This window comes from Canis lupus, chromosome 15 (assembly GCF_003254725.2).
Source record: "Canis lupus dingo isolate Sandy chromosome 15, ASM325472v2, whole genome shotgun sequence".
Taxonomy (NCBI): Eukaryota; Metazoa; Chordata; class Mammalia; order Carnivora; family Canidae; genus Canis; species Canis lupus.
The window spans coordinates 36,992,678-37,005,711 of record NC_064257.1 but is presented as its reverse complement, the minus strand read 5'-3'; the positions used below and the strand labels follow the sequence as shown (position 1 = coordinate 37,005,711).

Sequence of the window (13,034 nt, the reverse complement as noted above, 5' to 3'; positions counted from 1 at the left end):
CAAGTAGTTATTTATTTTGTGATCGAATTATGCTATCAAGAAACTGATAGTTTACATGTTTTGAGGCTGTGACTGGTTCTATGCATCTAAATCTATTACAGAATCTTCTGGCAGAAAGGAATAGCTAGAGGTTTTCTAACCCAGGCACTTTGACTCTGGCATGAGGAATTTGTATTGAACCACCCATCCAATAGATTACCTATTGCTTATCCAATTTTGAAGTCCTCCAGGGATACAGAATTGCCAACATTTTTTAAAATAGCCTATTCAAATACTCATTACCACATTAGCTCCTGGAAAATTCTACGGAGCCACATTGAAGAGAAAAGCAAGGAGACTCAGGTGTTACTGATGTCCGTAACAACAACACAACTGGGGTGGGAGTGTCATGGGATAGAAGAAAATGACGAGAATGGTAAAGCTGCAAAAGGCTGGAAAATTTAGGGAATAAGTCTGAAAGTTTATTATCTGAGAAAGGAATAAAATATATGCTTCACCAAGGACAGGGAAAAAGAACCTGTGAAAGTAAATTTATTCTATAATTTAAGGACTCCCGAGAGCAGGGGTCCTTCTATATTTGACTTAGCTGATAATGATGCTGAGCAATCCAGCATAAGTGGGGAGAAGGAGGCTGTGTTCTAGTCATCTCCTATTATATAGCCACCCCAAAGCTTAATGGCTTACAACCACCACCATTTTATTAGCACTGCATATATTCATAAGCCAGGAATTTAGGCAGGGCTCATTTGAGTGATTCTTCTAGGTGGTATTGACAGAAGTAACCAGGCAGTATTCATTCAGCTGGCAGATAAAGTGGTCTGGAGGATCCAAGAAGGATTAATTCACAAGTTAGCCCCTAGGCAGGAATGGTTCAAAGGATGGGGCTCTACTGGTTCCCTCAGTCAGGGACCTACATGTTGACTTTCAAAAATGGTGGTCTCAGTGTTGGTGAGCATCTTACGTAACAGCTCAAGGTTCTTAGTCTTTGAAAGGGTTCAGAAGGAAGCTTCAGGCATGACTGAGCTTTAGAAACCCCAGAATACAATTTCTTCTATATCCTTTTAGTCAAAAATGCCTCAATGGCCAGCCCACATTCAAGGAGAAAAGAATTAGACTCTCCCTCTCAATGGGAGGCATGGTAAAGAACATGTGTCCTTCTTTAACTCACCATAGTCTATAAAAATTTTTCTAGACAAACTTTTTCGTGAAATAATTTGGCAAAAGCAATAAAATATGTACCCAGTTAAGACATAGAGTTCAATAACACCTGCTATAGCTATGTTGCTATCCAAGTGGAATTGCAAATAAGCTAATGCACTTGTGTAAGAAATGTCTGTTCACCTGTGATCCTGCAGGCTCACTCAGTGTATGAGAATAGACTGAGCGAGGGTGAATGGGAATATACACTCTGGTCCTTTTGCTGCTATGGAGCAATTACTGGGTGCCTCTTCATGCTGGTCCGTAGTCCGTACTGAAGATCTCTAAAAAACAAAATGGTCCTTGTCCCTAAGAGTCCTCACCCTTTGTGGTATTAGAACACGGTTGAAAATCATATAAAGGAACTTATGAAATTTTAGCAATTCAGAAGACTTACTAATTTGGGATATGATTAATCCTGAGTTAGGGTTTAGATAAAACTTCACACAGAGATAGCACCTACACAAGGTCTTCCTTGGAGGAAGAGAAGTTTGTCACATGAGCCAGAAAAAGCAAACAGAATATGCAAAGGCAGAGGAGTCCGAAAAACCATGACGTGGGTGTACACATGTCTGTGTGTGCGTGCACATGTGTCTGTGTGTCCTGAAAGTAGTTTAGCATGTTGAGAAAGGAGTGGGAAAAGAGAGGAAGGCAGAGGGTTTATATTTTAAGAATAATCTTGTGTTTCATGTACTTGATTAGAAAAATTAGGGAAAGCTATTTTAGGGTTTTAAGCAGAGGTCTAACATGATCAGTTTTCATGTTTTAGGAAGACTTCTCTGGGCCATGGTAGAGAAGCTGAGATTCTGTCCTGACCAGGTCACCTCTCATTCAAAGTAAAAAGGAAATTAAAGGCAGTTTAGCAATTATTCAGAAATCCCTTCTTACAACTAACTAAAATTCCGCTTCCTGTGTCCACCTTTTCTTCCTGGATTCCTGGAATACTTGCTGTTGATGCATCAAATTGTACTTCTGGCTTCTTTATCCTCCCTCAGATTGAGAAGCCTTTCTGTCCAATTGGCTGAGAATGTACTTTGCAGTCTTATTTCCTCTTCCAAGAAATATATGTCTGATGGGAGATGCTCCTATTACAGCTTTAAGACCCCCCTACCCAGCGAGTTTTGAAAGATCAAAACAGAAAGAAATGCTTTGGCTCTGGCACAGAGCAAGTTCAAATACTTGCTTTTTTTTTATTATTATTGTAGAATTTATTTCAGTTTGACATTCTTTATGTTGTTGTTTCCTTCTACCATGTTATAAATCCTTCTTGGACTGGAAACCGCTTTCAAACCCTTCAGTAGCTAAGCTGCTCAGCTGTAAGCCTATGAAGTCAGGCCAACATGGGCCAGTGTCACATCTGAGGTAAGTTCTTAATATTAAAAGTTACTTTCTAGGATTAGAGTGTACTTGTGTACATACAATATATAGTCTTACATGTACATATAAAAATGGTTTTATTCATAAATGTGGTTTTAAGTGAAATAACTGGAAGTTCAGTAGGCACGTATTTAAAAAATAACTAAGAGAAAAATAACTAAGAAAATATAAAGATTAAACCTATATTCAAGCAGCATCATATAATACTTTTGAAAGCATTAAATGTCTCATGAATAAGTTCTTATTTCTAATATTATGTAATCATCATAAAGATACTGTATTTATTCTTCAAATTGGCCATTTCAGGAAAAATAAGAACAACATATTCAGTGTAGACAGATCGAACAGGCAGATCTTAATCATCTGTAATGCACAATCCACCTTGATAGAATATGGGAAAACAGCAGTCAGGTGGCAGCCCGCCCCAGTGCCACAGGTTACCTGAGCCACGGGGAGAAAGCGTGGGTGTCTGATGAACTAGAATGGATTTATCATGCTGGACACTTTTCTGTCTGAAATATCCTTGCAGCTGACCCCCTTCAAGGCACCTTTTATTATACAGGGAAAAAATTGCATTTGCCTTCAAGTACAATGAAGGATGCTTGGTAGAAAATTAATTTTATTTTTAATTAGGAGCTGTTCACATCGTCTGCTTCATATCTCACCCTGTCAGCACACCATGGTCTGCATTCTTCATGAGCAGGAATTTTTACCAGAAGAGTTTCTAGCAGAGATATATTTTACATAATGCCTATTGTGCTATGCATGTGCAACACATTTCCTGAATATCATGTCCTTATATTTCATTCAAAAGAGTCCAAGGAGAACTAGAATAATATTTTGACATTTAAGCAAAAAAAAAAAAAAAATAGAAATAGAAAATAAAAGGAATTTCAAGGAGAACTAGAATAATATTTTGACATTTAAGCAAAATTAAAAAAAAGAAATAGAAAATAAAAGGAATTTCAACTCATTAGAACAGTGGATATCAATTTCTGGCTAAACGTTAGAATCACCTGGAGAGCTTTAAAAAAAATCATTGCCCATATTGCACCCATTGGTATTTTTCTAAAACTATCCCAGGAGATTCTAGTGTGTAACAGGATTTGACAGGTTACAGCACCAGAAGATTCTTTATAGATATAGAAGTTATAGAAATGTTTGAATAATAATATTTGAGAAATATTTTCTCCATGGCTTCTTTTATTTGAGGCTCTTAAATAACATTTACAATACTGTGTAAAATAGTTCTCCCCAAATCAACCTAAACTGAACAACTATCAGGAGCCCACTGTACATGTGACACTTTACCAGATGTTTTAAGTCTATGTGAAATGGAGAAAAGCTTATCTCAAGCACAGTAGGATTTACCAGAAAGCTGATGAGTTAAATTTCACAGACTTCGTGTGCACAGACCCCTTCCAAAGCCATGGAAGGGCTCTAGCAATGTGTTAACATGTTCACATATTTTAATAGAATGTGCAGAAATAAAAAAATCATAGTTTTACTGCTATGATCTTGTTCCCTTCTAATTTCCCATCATATTTCACCCTGCGCCTGGTGGTGTCAGTGGTGTGAGATAACTTGCAGGAAAGGGAAGTTGAGTTGAGAACACATTTCATTTGGTTTAGAAAAAAAATGTATTTATATGGTTTATTGTCATTTCTGTGTACACTTAGGTTGTTGCTAGCTGTCCTAATACAGGAATGACTTGCAGGAACTTTCCTATTGCCTATGCACTGATTCACCCAGCCTAGTGACATAAAATTTCAGGGCCAACAAAAAACTCATCATGACATTGATGAAAACCTGGCTAATGAATGCTGTCGATTCCAAGAGAATTTGTGATTAGTCACTGCACATGAAAAACTTGAAATGTCCTAAAGCCTTATAACTCATCTCTGAAAGAAACTAAATAGAAGCTTTCACAAATTCAACAATAATTCCAGTAATGTATCTGACATTACCATTAACAAACTTTTAAGATGAGAGAAGCTTTAGAAACCTTTCAATAATGAACACTAGAGGAAAGGTAAGATTATCTTTTCTTTTTCCCATAGGAAATATTTTACAAAATTGTTGTTAAATTAAAAGTTAAAGAATCCAGCCAAAAAATGTGTGGGGAAAAGTATTATAGATATATTACAGGTCAGGAAGTTAGAGGAGTTTTTTAGTGAAGTTATTTTTTTTCTGGGTCTTACAATGTTTATAGACTTTGTTTTTAACTTTAATGTGATTTATTTTCTCATTCTAAATAAATATTCATTTTCCTATCTATTTTTGTATCTGTAATTATGAATTATTTTTCTTAAATAAAGTCCCTCAGAACTTCAGCACCCACCTGGACATACCCTAGCCTCAAGAAATTGTTCAAGCGCTAGCCCATGATGACTTGTCCTAGAAAACAGCCATATGATTAAGACTCTACCCTCCTCCATAATTAAAGCATTTGGCTTCTAAGGAAAAAAGACAGAATAGGAAGTAGATACTGATCGCAGGGGGTAGATAGGTCAGTGGGAACACAGTATACAAACATTGGGACTCTTTGGGCAGACAGACTGAGGGACTACACTATTAAAACAATGTTTACCGGGATGCCTGGGCATCTGCCTTGGCCCAGGGCATGATCCCAGGATCCAGGATTGCCTCTCACATCAGGCTCCCCGCAGGGAGTCTGCTTCTCCCTCTGCCTGTGTTTCTGCCTCTCTCTCTTGCTGTGTCTCTCATGAATAAATAAATAAAAATCTTAAAAATAAATAAATAAAACAATGTTTACCATCTATATACACAGTGATGAGCAGTTTCCAAAAATAAATCATATTGTAGTTGCATCATGCAACTATGTGATGCATATATTGAACCCATAGGTGAGCCACCTGTGCCAGCTAGGCAAAATGAATTATAAGGAAAGAAATTAGCAATTTGCACAGTACAAGCACCCCTGCCCTGCCTTTCCCTCCATGAGCATCAGCCTCCACAGGATCATGATGTGGGATGCCCACCCAGATCTGCTGGTCCCTCGTTTCCAGGTGTCCAAGGGCCCCAAATAGTGTTAGAGTCTTCCTCTAACATTGAGTATGAGTCTATTTAAAGGTCCATGTTTACATACAACGTGGAGCCTAAACAGAAACCAACTTCCTGGTCTTGTACTGATGATAACTCGATTCTTGCCTTTTGTGCTGAGTCTTTAACCTGAAACTCTCGGTTTATATATAAATGCTGAAAGAATATGGCAATGAAAACTCACGTATCCAGCATCTACAGTGAGTGTTCACATTATGCCACATTTGCTTCCTCATTCAATCTCTCCATTTCTACTTCCTTATTTTGATAGAATCATTACAAAGTTAAAGACATCACATCACTCATTCCTAATACTTCAAAATGCAGCTCCTGAAATAAGGACATACTCTTAATAACCATGATACCATCATCACACCTTTTGAAAGTAAGTGTAACTCCCTATATGACCCATGTGATCCATATTCACATTTCCCCAATTGTCTCTAGCATATCTTTTGGTTTTTCAAATCAAATCTAATCAAGTTTCATACACTGCATTTAATTGATATGTCTCTTTCTTCTTCTTTTTTTTTCTTCCCATGATATTGACTGTTGAAGAGACCAGGCTCAATTTCCGACAGAATATCCCACATGCTGAATTTATCTGATCGTCTCTTAACACGAACTAATTTGTTCTGTTGTCCCTTGACTTTCCTGTAACCAGGAGATTAGATCTATATACTTGATTGGCTGCAAGAATACTTCACAGGTGATTCTAAATACTGAGTTTGGAATATAATCTCATAAAATGCAACTTCACCATGTTACTATATTAGTGCATCCCCAACAGAACCCTGAAATTTCTACCCAGAAATTTTTATCTTTACAGATAAAAATACTAAGGCTGGCATGACTAAATGACTTGCCTAAGGTCGCACAGCAATGAAATAATTTAGATCACAAAGAATTGAAATAACATGACTCAAGGCTTGTTTTAATGAGTCTTAGTTAAGATGGGTATTTTCCCGAAGCTTGAAAGAGAACATATTGGAAGAAACAGATCAATATTACTTTATTAAGACATAATTCAGATGGAAATACAACTGAATTCAAAAAATAGATTCATAAGCAATAAATTTATACAATAAGGATATCACACTACTATAGGGTGATGGTGTGTCAAAGTACTTGTAGGTCAGTTGAGCTCAGTAGACACAGAGCCCTGAGAGTCATCCATGACAGCACCCTCTCTCTAATGCCGATGTGTGTGAACCAGACTAATGCCATCTTGAATAAAACTGCTATGGTGAACATTCTGTGATCTGAAGCCTTCTTGGGCCCACCCCCCTACCTCCCACATTTTTTTGGTGGTGTTGTTTAACCTTACATATACCCCCCAGGGCATAACAAATTTGATCTGCTTTGGAGATATAACTGATTCTCAAACATTTCCTCCTGGGTAGCTTCCTAGCACATACTCTGTAGCCCCTAGGACTATAAAGGCAGGTCTTATGGGAGATAGGGTTGTGGAGATCTCCTCACCTTGTGATGACTCAAGACACACTGCTCTCTCTAAGTCCCCTTAATAAACCATTTCTTGTTAAGTGGACATGGTCTTTTTCTTCTGTTTTATAGTTTCTTTGACCTTTGGGGTCGTTTTGCATATAGCTCTCTTTCATGGAATACCAGGTCTAAACCTGGATGATTCTATCTCCAAAAACAGATCTGAAGTCAATCCTCTTTTCTCCATAGCCCCTGTCACCACCCTCATCCAAACATGCATCCTCACCCGGGGATAATCAAGGCATCTCTTACATCTTTTCCTTCTACTCTCGGTTCCCTTCCACAGTTCTCCACAAGACGTACAAAAGCAATCATTTTTCTAAGTAGTAAAAATAAACATGTTACCCTTATCCTTAGGCCTGAATACAGCTTTAAATTCCTTGACTGCCTCTCACCGATCTCACCAAAAAGTTCACAAGTGTTAATATAGCTAACAAGGCTCAGCATGGTCTGTTCTATCTCAATCAATTTTATGCCCTTTTATTGCACCATCTTTTGCTCAAATGACTGACCTTTGGGGGGAAAATGCCTAATGCTCTTTGTTGACTTTGGACAACCGTTCAACTTGTTCTCTCTGCCTGGGATTTTTCATTCCATCAGGTCCTCCACCACAGCTCCATCTACCCAGCAATTTCCTAGGTCTTTTCAGTTCTCCGGTCAAAGGTCTCTACCTCAGGGAGGAAATCTTTCCAGACTTTGCAGACCCCTCTGAGACCTCTGTGGCCCAATCATCATACGTGTGCTCTACTTTCACAGGCCTTACCATTGTCAGTGATGTGAATTTAGCTTTGTTATTACCTTCACCAGACTGAAAGCTCCACAAAAATTGAAACTATGTGATTCAACTCACCCACTTTATTCCAAGAAGGGGCTAATAAGTTGCTGTTGAATGGATGCTGTCCTTGGAAAACCAATGGAGCTTTCACCCTAAATGCTCAAGTTTGGGTGGCGCACTGGTTTAGTGATGCCTGCAGCCTGGGGTGTGATCCTGGAGACCCGGGATCGAGTCCCATGTCGGGCTCCCTGCATGGAGCTTGCTTCTTCCTCTGCCTGTGTCTCTGCCTCTCTCTCTCTGTGTGTGTCTCTTATGAATAAATAAATAAAATATTTAAAAAATAAAAAAATAAATGCTCAAGTTTGGCTACAGAAAAACGAAACCGGTGAAGGATGCAGAGGCCATGCTTGGAAGCCTGGGCCACAGCATGGTAGGACACAGCCATCATGGAGGCCTTTACACTGCAGGACACATGCAACATGAGCAAGGAGTCTAGAACTAAGAAAATACCATAAAACCCTCAAAATCCCGAAAATATTACAATCCTTCAATAAGTATTCCAAAACTTCACCACATCTTGATGGGTAAAGATGAAATAAGTGATTAGCAGTGAGCTCCATCAATCCAGCATCCTTTCCCATCTCAAACATCTCTGCCTGAACATATTTCCTCTGATCCCAGAGGATAAGGTACCCTCACTCCTTGTTCAGGGCCAGCCTCTCATCCTGTGCTCCAAATCCTATTCTCTTCTATGTCCCTCAACTTCTCCCCAAACTGTACTCCTTTTCTTACGTCTTCGACCTCTTCTTCTCCCTTTAGTTTCCTTCCCCTCTGAGCACACTCAACCGTCTGCCTTCTGAACTATCAAATGCACCATTGACCCTGCCTCCTTCTCTAGCTGTGACCCTCTCTGCTGAAGGAGGAGTTGACACTCACTGTCTCCGCTTCCTCACCTTCCATTCTTCCCAGGGTTTTGGTGGCTGCCCCTGCTGTTTCATTAGAAACGCTTCCGTCAAGTTCACCAATGAGCTCCATGTCCTAGAAACATTAAAGGGCACTTTTTACCATCCTACTAAGCTGCTCTGCTGTACCTGGCAACAGAGACAGCTCTGTGCTGTTAGAAATTCTTTCTTTCTTCCATCCTTTTGCCATGGTCTCTCCTGGCTCCCTTGTGCCACATGCCTCAGTCTCCTAGAATGTGTCATTGTCAGATCGGGCTTATGGCACTCCCTGGGGTGCAAGTAGTGACTTTTACTCTCTTCAACAACCACCACAGATATGCTAATTGCTTCCAAGCTGATACCTCTCCAGAAGTTTTGATGGCTCCCCTCTTAAAAGTCTCCGAGGCATTTAAAAATTAACATGCCCCAAGCTGAACTCACCTTCTGCCCCCCTCTCTGTCCTAATTCTCCTTTGAATTCCCTCACGTTGGGTCCTTGTTACCACACCACACAACTGATATAAACTACCTATTTAATAGTATTGTTCACTGAAAATTGAACTGGAGGAGGAGAGTAATACAGGGTGCAAAATGGAATGCAAATATGGAAAGCCCTAGAATTTGTTGAGGCTCTGGATGGGTAGTATTCATGGATGATCTCATTGAATCCTCACAGCTCTACAAAGGTATAATTATCCTCTATTTTCCATATGACGAAGCCAATGCTTAGAGAAGTTAAGGTGCAGGCCAAGGTCACCAGCCAGTAAGTGACAGAGCGGAATTTAAATCCAGCCCTGTCTCCTTAAACGCCCTTGAGCATTCCACTTATGTACTGGCACCTAATTATAAACTGAAACCTTGTGCCCTGCTGTCTGCATGGTGCCCACTGCCCTCTCCTTCACAATGCTGCCCACATAGTCCCAAGGCACCCATCTCTTTGTGAGTTGGGAAGAGATGCAGCATTTTCATCTTATTTGGTTTGAAGGATCAGTGTGTGGTCTGTAAAACAGAAAGTTCCTCTCAAAAGGGAAAGATTGGAAAGCTTCCTGACCTGCCCTGAGTAGCTGAGGGGAAAATTTCAATGGTCTGAATCACATCAACAAATAAGACCAGAGACAGTGTGTACTCCAGTTTTCTTCCAGGCAATTTCAAGTTCATTCTGCACGTGGGGTAAGCTAGACAGAGAGCGAGAGACAGATGAGAAACCTGAGAGAGGAGAAAGAGAACATATAAAGCTTCCATTTTAAGAATTCCACCCAGGACCTTCCACCTTTTTAAAATTAGTATTAACGATTTCTAATTTGAAAATTATCAAGCTAAAAAGCAAAGGTGGAGAGAAAAGCTGTACTGAGAATTTTGTTTTGCTTTATGTGACCTTAGGCTTATACTTGTTCAATGCAATCCAAATCCACACATGCACACTTTTTTTAATGACGTCCCTACTTTTTCTCATTTTTCAACATGAATTTAAGACATACTTATGTGAGCTATGTCTTAGCATTACTTAGCTTCCAAATAGGATTGTTTCAAAGAGGAAAGTTTCCTAAATATTTAGACTGTTTCCCTGGCATGGGCCCTGCTTCATGGATCTGACATCAACTAAAGAACAGACACAAAAATAAGGAAAAAAAGATAAGTAAGTGAAGGTTATAAACACTTTGAAAGAACAAGTATATAGAAATGGTCTCTCCAGAAAAGGCAAGGTTTATCTGAATGTGGGTTATTTGACTTCATGGAAAATGAACACATGATATTTAACATCAGGCTGAAACTCTCAGTTTGTTTTGTGTCCTAAATGTCACCCTCAATTGCTGTTAATTTGGAGAATGCTAACCCACCCATCCTCAACTCAGGGTCTTGAGCTCTTGATGATCTCCTTTCTCATAACCTCAACCTCTCTTCTCTCCTCAAGCTGCTCTTCTCTCCTTTCTCATAACCTCAACCTTGCATCGGGCCTTCTTGACAGCACTTAATCTTATATTATTCTCTCTCATCTGAAAAACAAGCAAACAAACAAGCACAGCCCATATCGATCTTGAATTATCTCCCCCTTTCTTCTTCAACCAAACATTGAACTCTGTTCACCTCTGTCTCCTTTCTCAACTCCCATTCACTTCTCAATCCATTGAAATCTGGTTACTCCAATAGCTCCCTTCAAGGTCACTGAACATTTCCTTACTCCCATGTTGCCAGATCCTTATGACACTGCCAACCAGAACACTGTTGATCCTGTCTCTTGCAGTATTAGACTTTCTGGTTTGTTTCTATCTTTTGAAACTCTCCTCTCTCTGCTTCTGCAATACCATGCTTTCCCCCCTCATCCTCCCCAGTCTATCTCCACTGCTCATTCTCAGTCACCATTTTCAGGCTATAGGCCTCTGCCTGGATTTAAACACTGCCTACTAGATTCTCTCCAAGGTTCCCATCTCTCCTCACACTACACAATTTACCTGATGGACCTTTCCACCGCCATGGCTTCAGGCACTAGATAAATGTTGCTATCTCCCCAATCTGCAGCTCTCCATCTTGAATGCCGAGTCAGGGGAAGACCTGGGGTTGGATCTGGATGTGCCGTTTCTCAGCTGTCTGGCTTGAGTATGTCACAGACTCTTAATGTTCCATCCTCTAGTCTTAAGATTAGACATAAGAAAACCTCACTTGTAAGGGGGTTATAAGATCTATCTGACTCAGTACCCCCAGCCCTTTCTCAGTCATCTCATCCATAGAGAGGAGGTCTGACCATATTATCTGCTTGGACTGTCCTCCACTTTAAATGCAGTAACTCAATGGTAAAAGAATAAAAAAATAAATACTTGATACTGCCCTCATTATTCAAGGGATCACTGGCTACTCAAATGAGGCACCAGCCATGTCAAATGTCTAAATAAATCTTATATAAATCCACTCCAGAAGTGGAAAGGATTTCCCATCTTACTGATTTGAAGAGATAAGACAGATCTATGAATTATGCCTGTATCACAACACAAGGTAAGATGAAACCCACTGCAAATGCCAGTCCTTCTCAAGGTGCTTCTAGAATAGAAAGGGCAAGCTTTCCTTTCAAACAGCGCTAAAATAAAGTATGTGCCTTAGAAAGAGATGATGTTGGAGAAGAGGCAGAATAAGAGCTATTAACTATAACCCTTGGGTGCACTTTAGTCATATTTTAGGCAGAAATATTCTGAACCAATATTGCCCCAAGAATACCACATGGCTGAGTTTCATTCTGCACTGTCCAGAAGGCATTTGGTCATTCATCTAGAAGCTCGCAGAAATTATTTTCTTGAGTGACTGCTATGTTCCAAGGACTATGATAAACGTTTGGGACAAAGGGGTAAGCAAGACACATATGATCCCCAATTCTCCAGAAGCTTCATTCTGATGGGGAGAGATACAAAGTATACAAGGTAAGACCTGAAGGCTAAGAAGGAGCTACACATGCCCAAAACTAGGAGAGGCACATTCCAGACAGATAGCCAAAGCCAGAGAAGATAAGGAACATAAAAAAGGTGGTGTGCCTGCAGCAGACTGAAAAAAAAGAGAGAGAGAAGGAGGAAATAGGAGGAGAAAAAAAAAAAAAAAGGCAGGCAGGGGCCAGGTCATAAAGTTCTTAGAACTTTATTGAACATGTACTACTTTGTCACATACTTTTCAAGGAGCAGAGAATTCTGTACTGCTTCTATCACCTTCCACCATATTTTTCAGATAGTAGGTCAACAGATTGACATAGTGGACTGTGATCAACATTATTTAATGCCATGATAGAATAACCTAGAATACAAACATCAGAGTGCATTATACAAAGTAAGGATGGATCAGTATTATTTGTGCAAACTTCGTTTCACTTTGTGTGTGCATGCACACATGTGTCTATGTGCACTAGTTTCTCACCCCCAGGACTACTGGGCCTGACATTCTGGGCCTGATGATTCTTTGTTGTGAGGGATAGTCCTGTGCTTTATAAGACATTTCGCAGAGCACCCCTGGCCTCTACCCGCTGCTCCTAGTACCCCTACACCCAGCTGGCTCAACTCCAAAAGTCTGCAGACATTGCCAAATATCTCCTGGTGAGCAAACTCTTCCCCAGTGGAGAACTACTGTATTAGCTGTAAAATGTTCCTGACAATGGATAATGTGCTCTGAACTCTCAAAGCAAACTACAGAATGAGTCTGTATATG

The 13,034-nt window shown here is 39.8% G+C and overlaps 1 long non-coding RNA gene across 21 annotated transcripts in view; it reads left to right on the top strand.

Moving 5' to 3' along the window:
• LOC112654706 (uncharacterized) overlaps positions 1 to 13,034 on the top strand; it is an 86,919-nt gene that overhangs the window by 15,008 nt on the left and 58,877 nt on the right. For all 21 annotated transcript variants that reach the window (XR_007402454.1, XR_007402452.1, XR_007402451.1 and 18 more), the window contains one exon: positions 2,496 to 2,559. This is a non-coding gene — a long non-coding RNA (uncharacterized LOC112654706). The remainder of the gene's footprint in view (positions 1 to 2,495; positions 2,560 to 13,034) is intronic.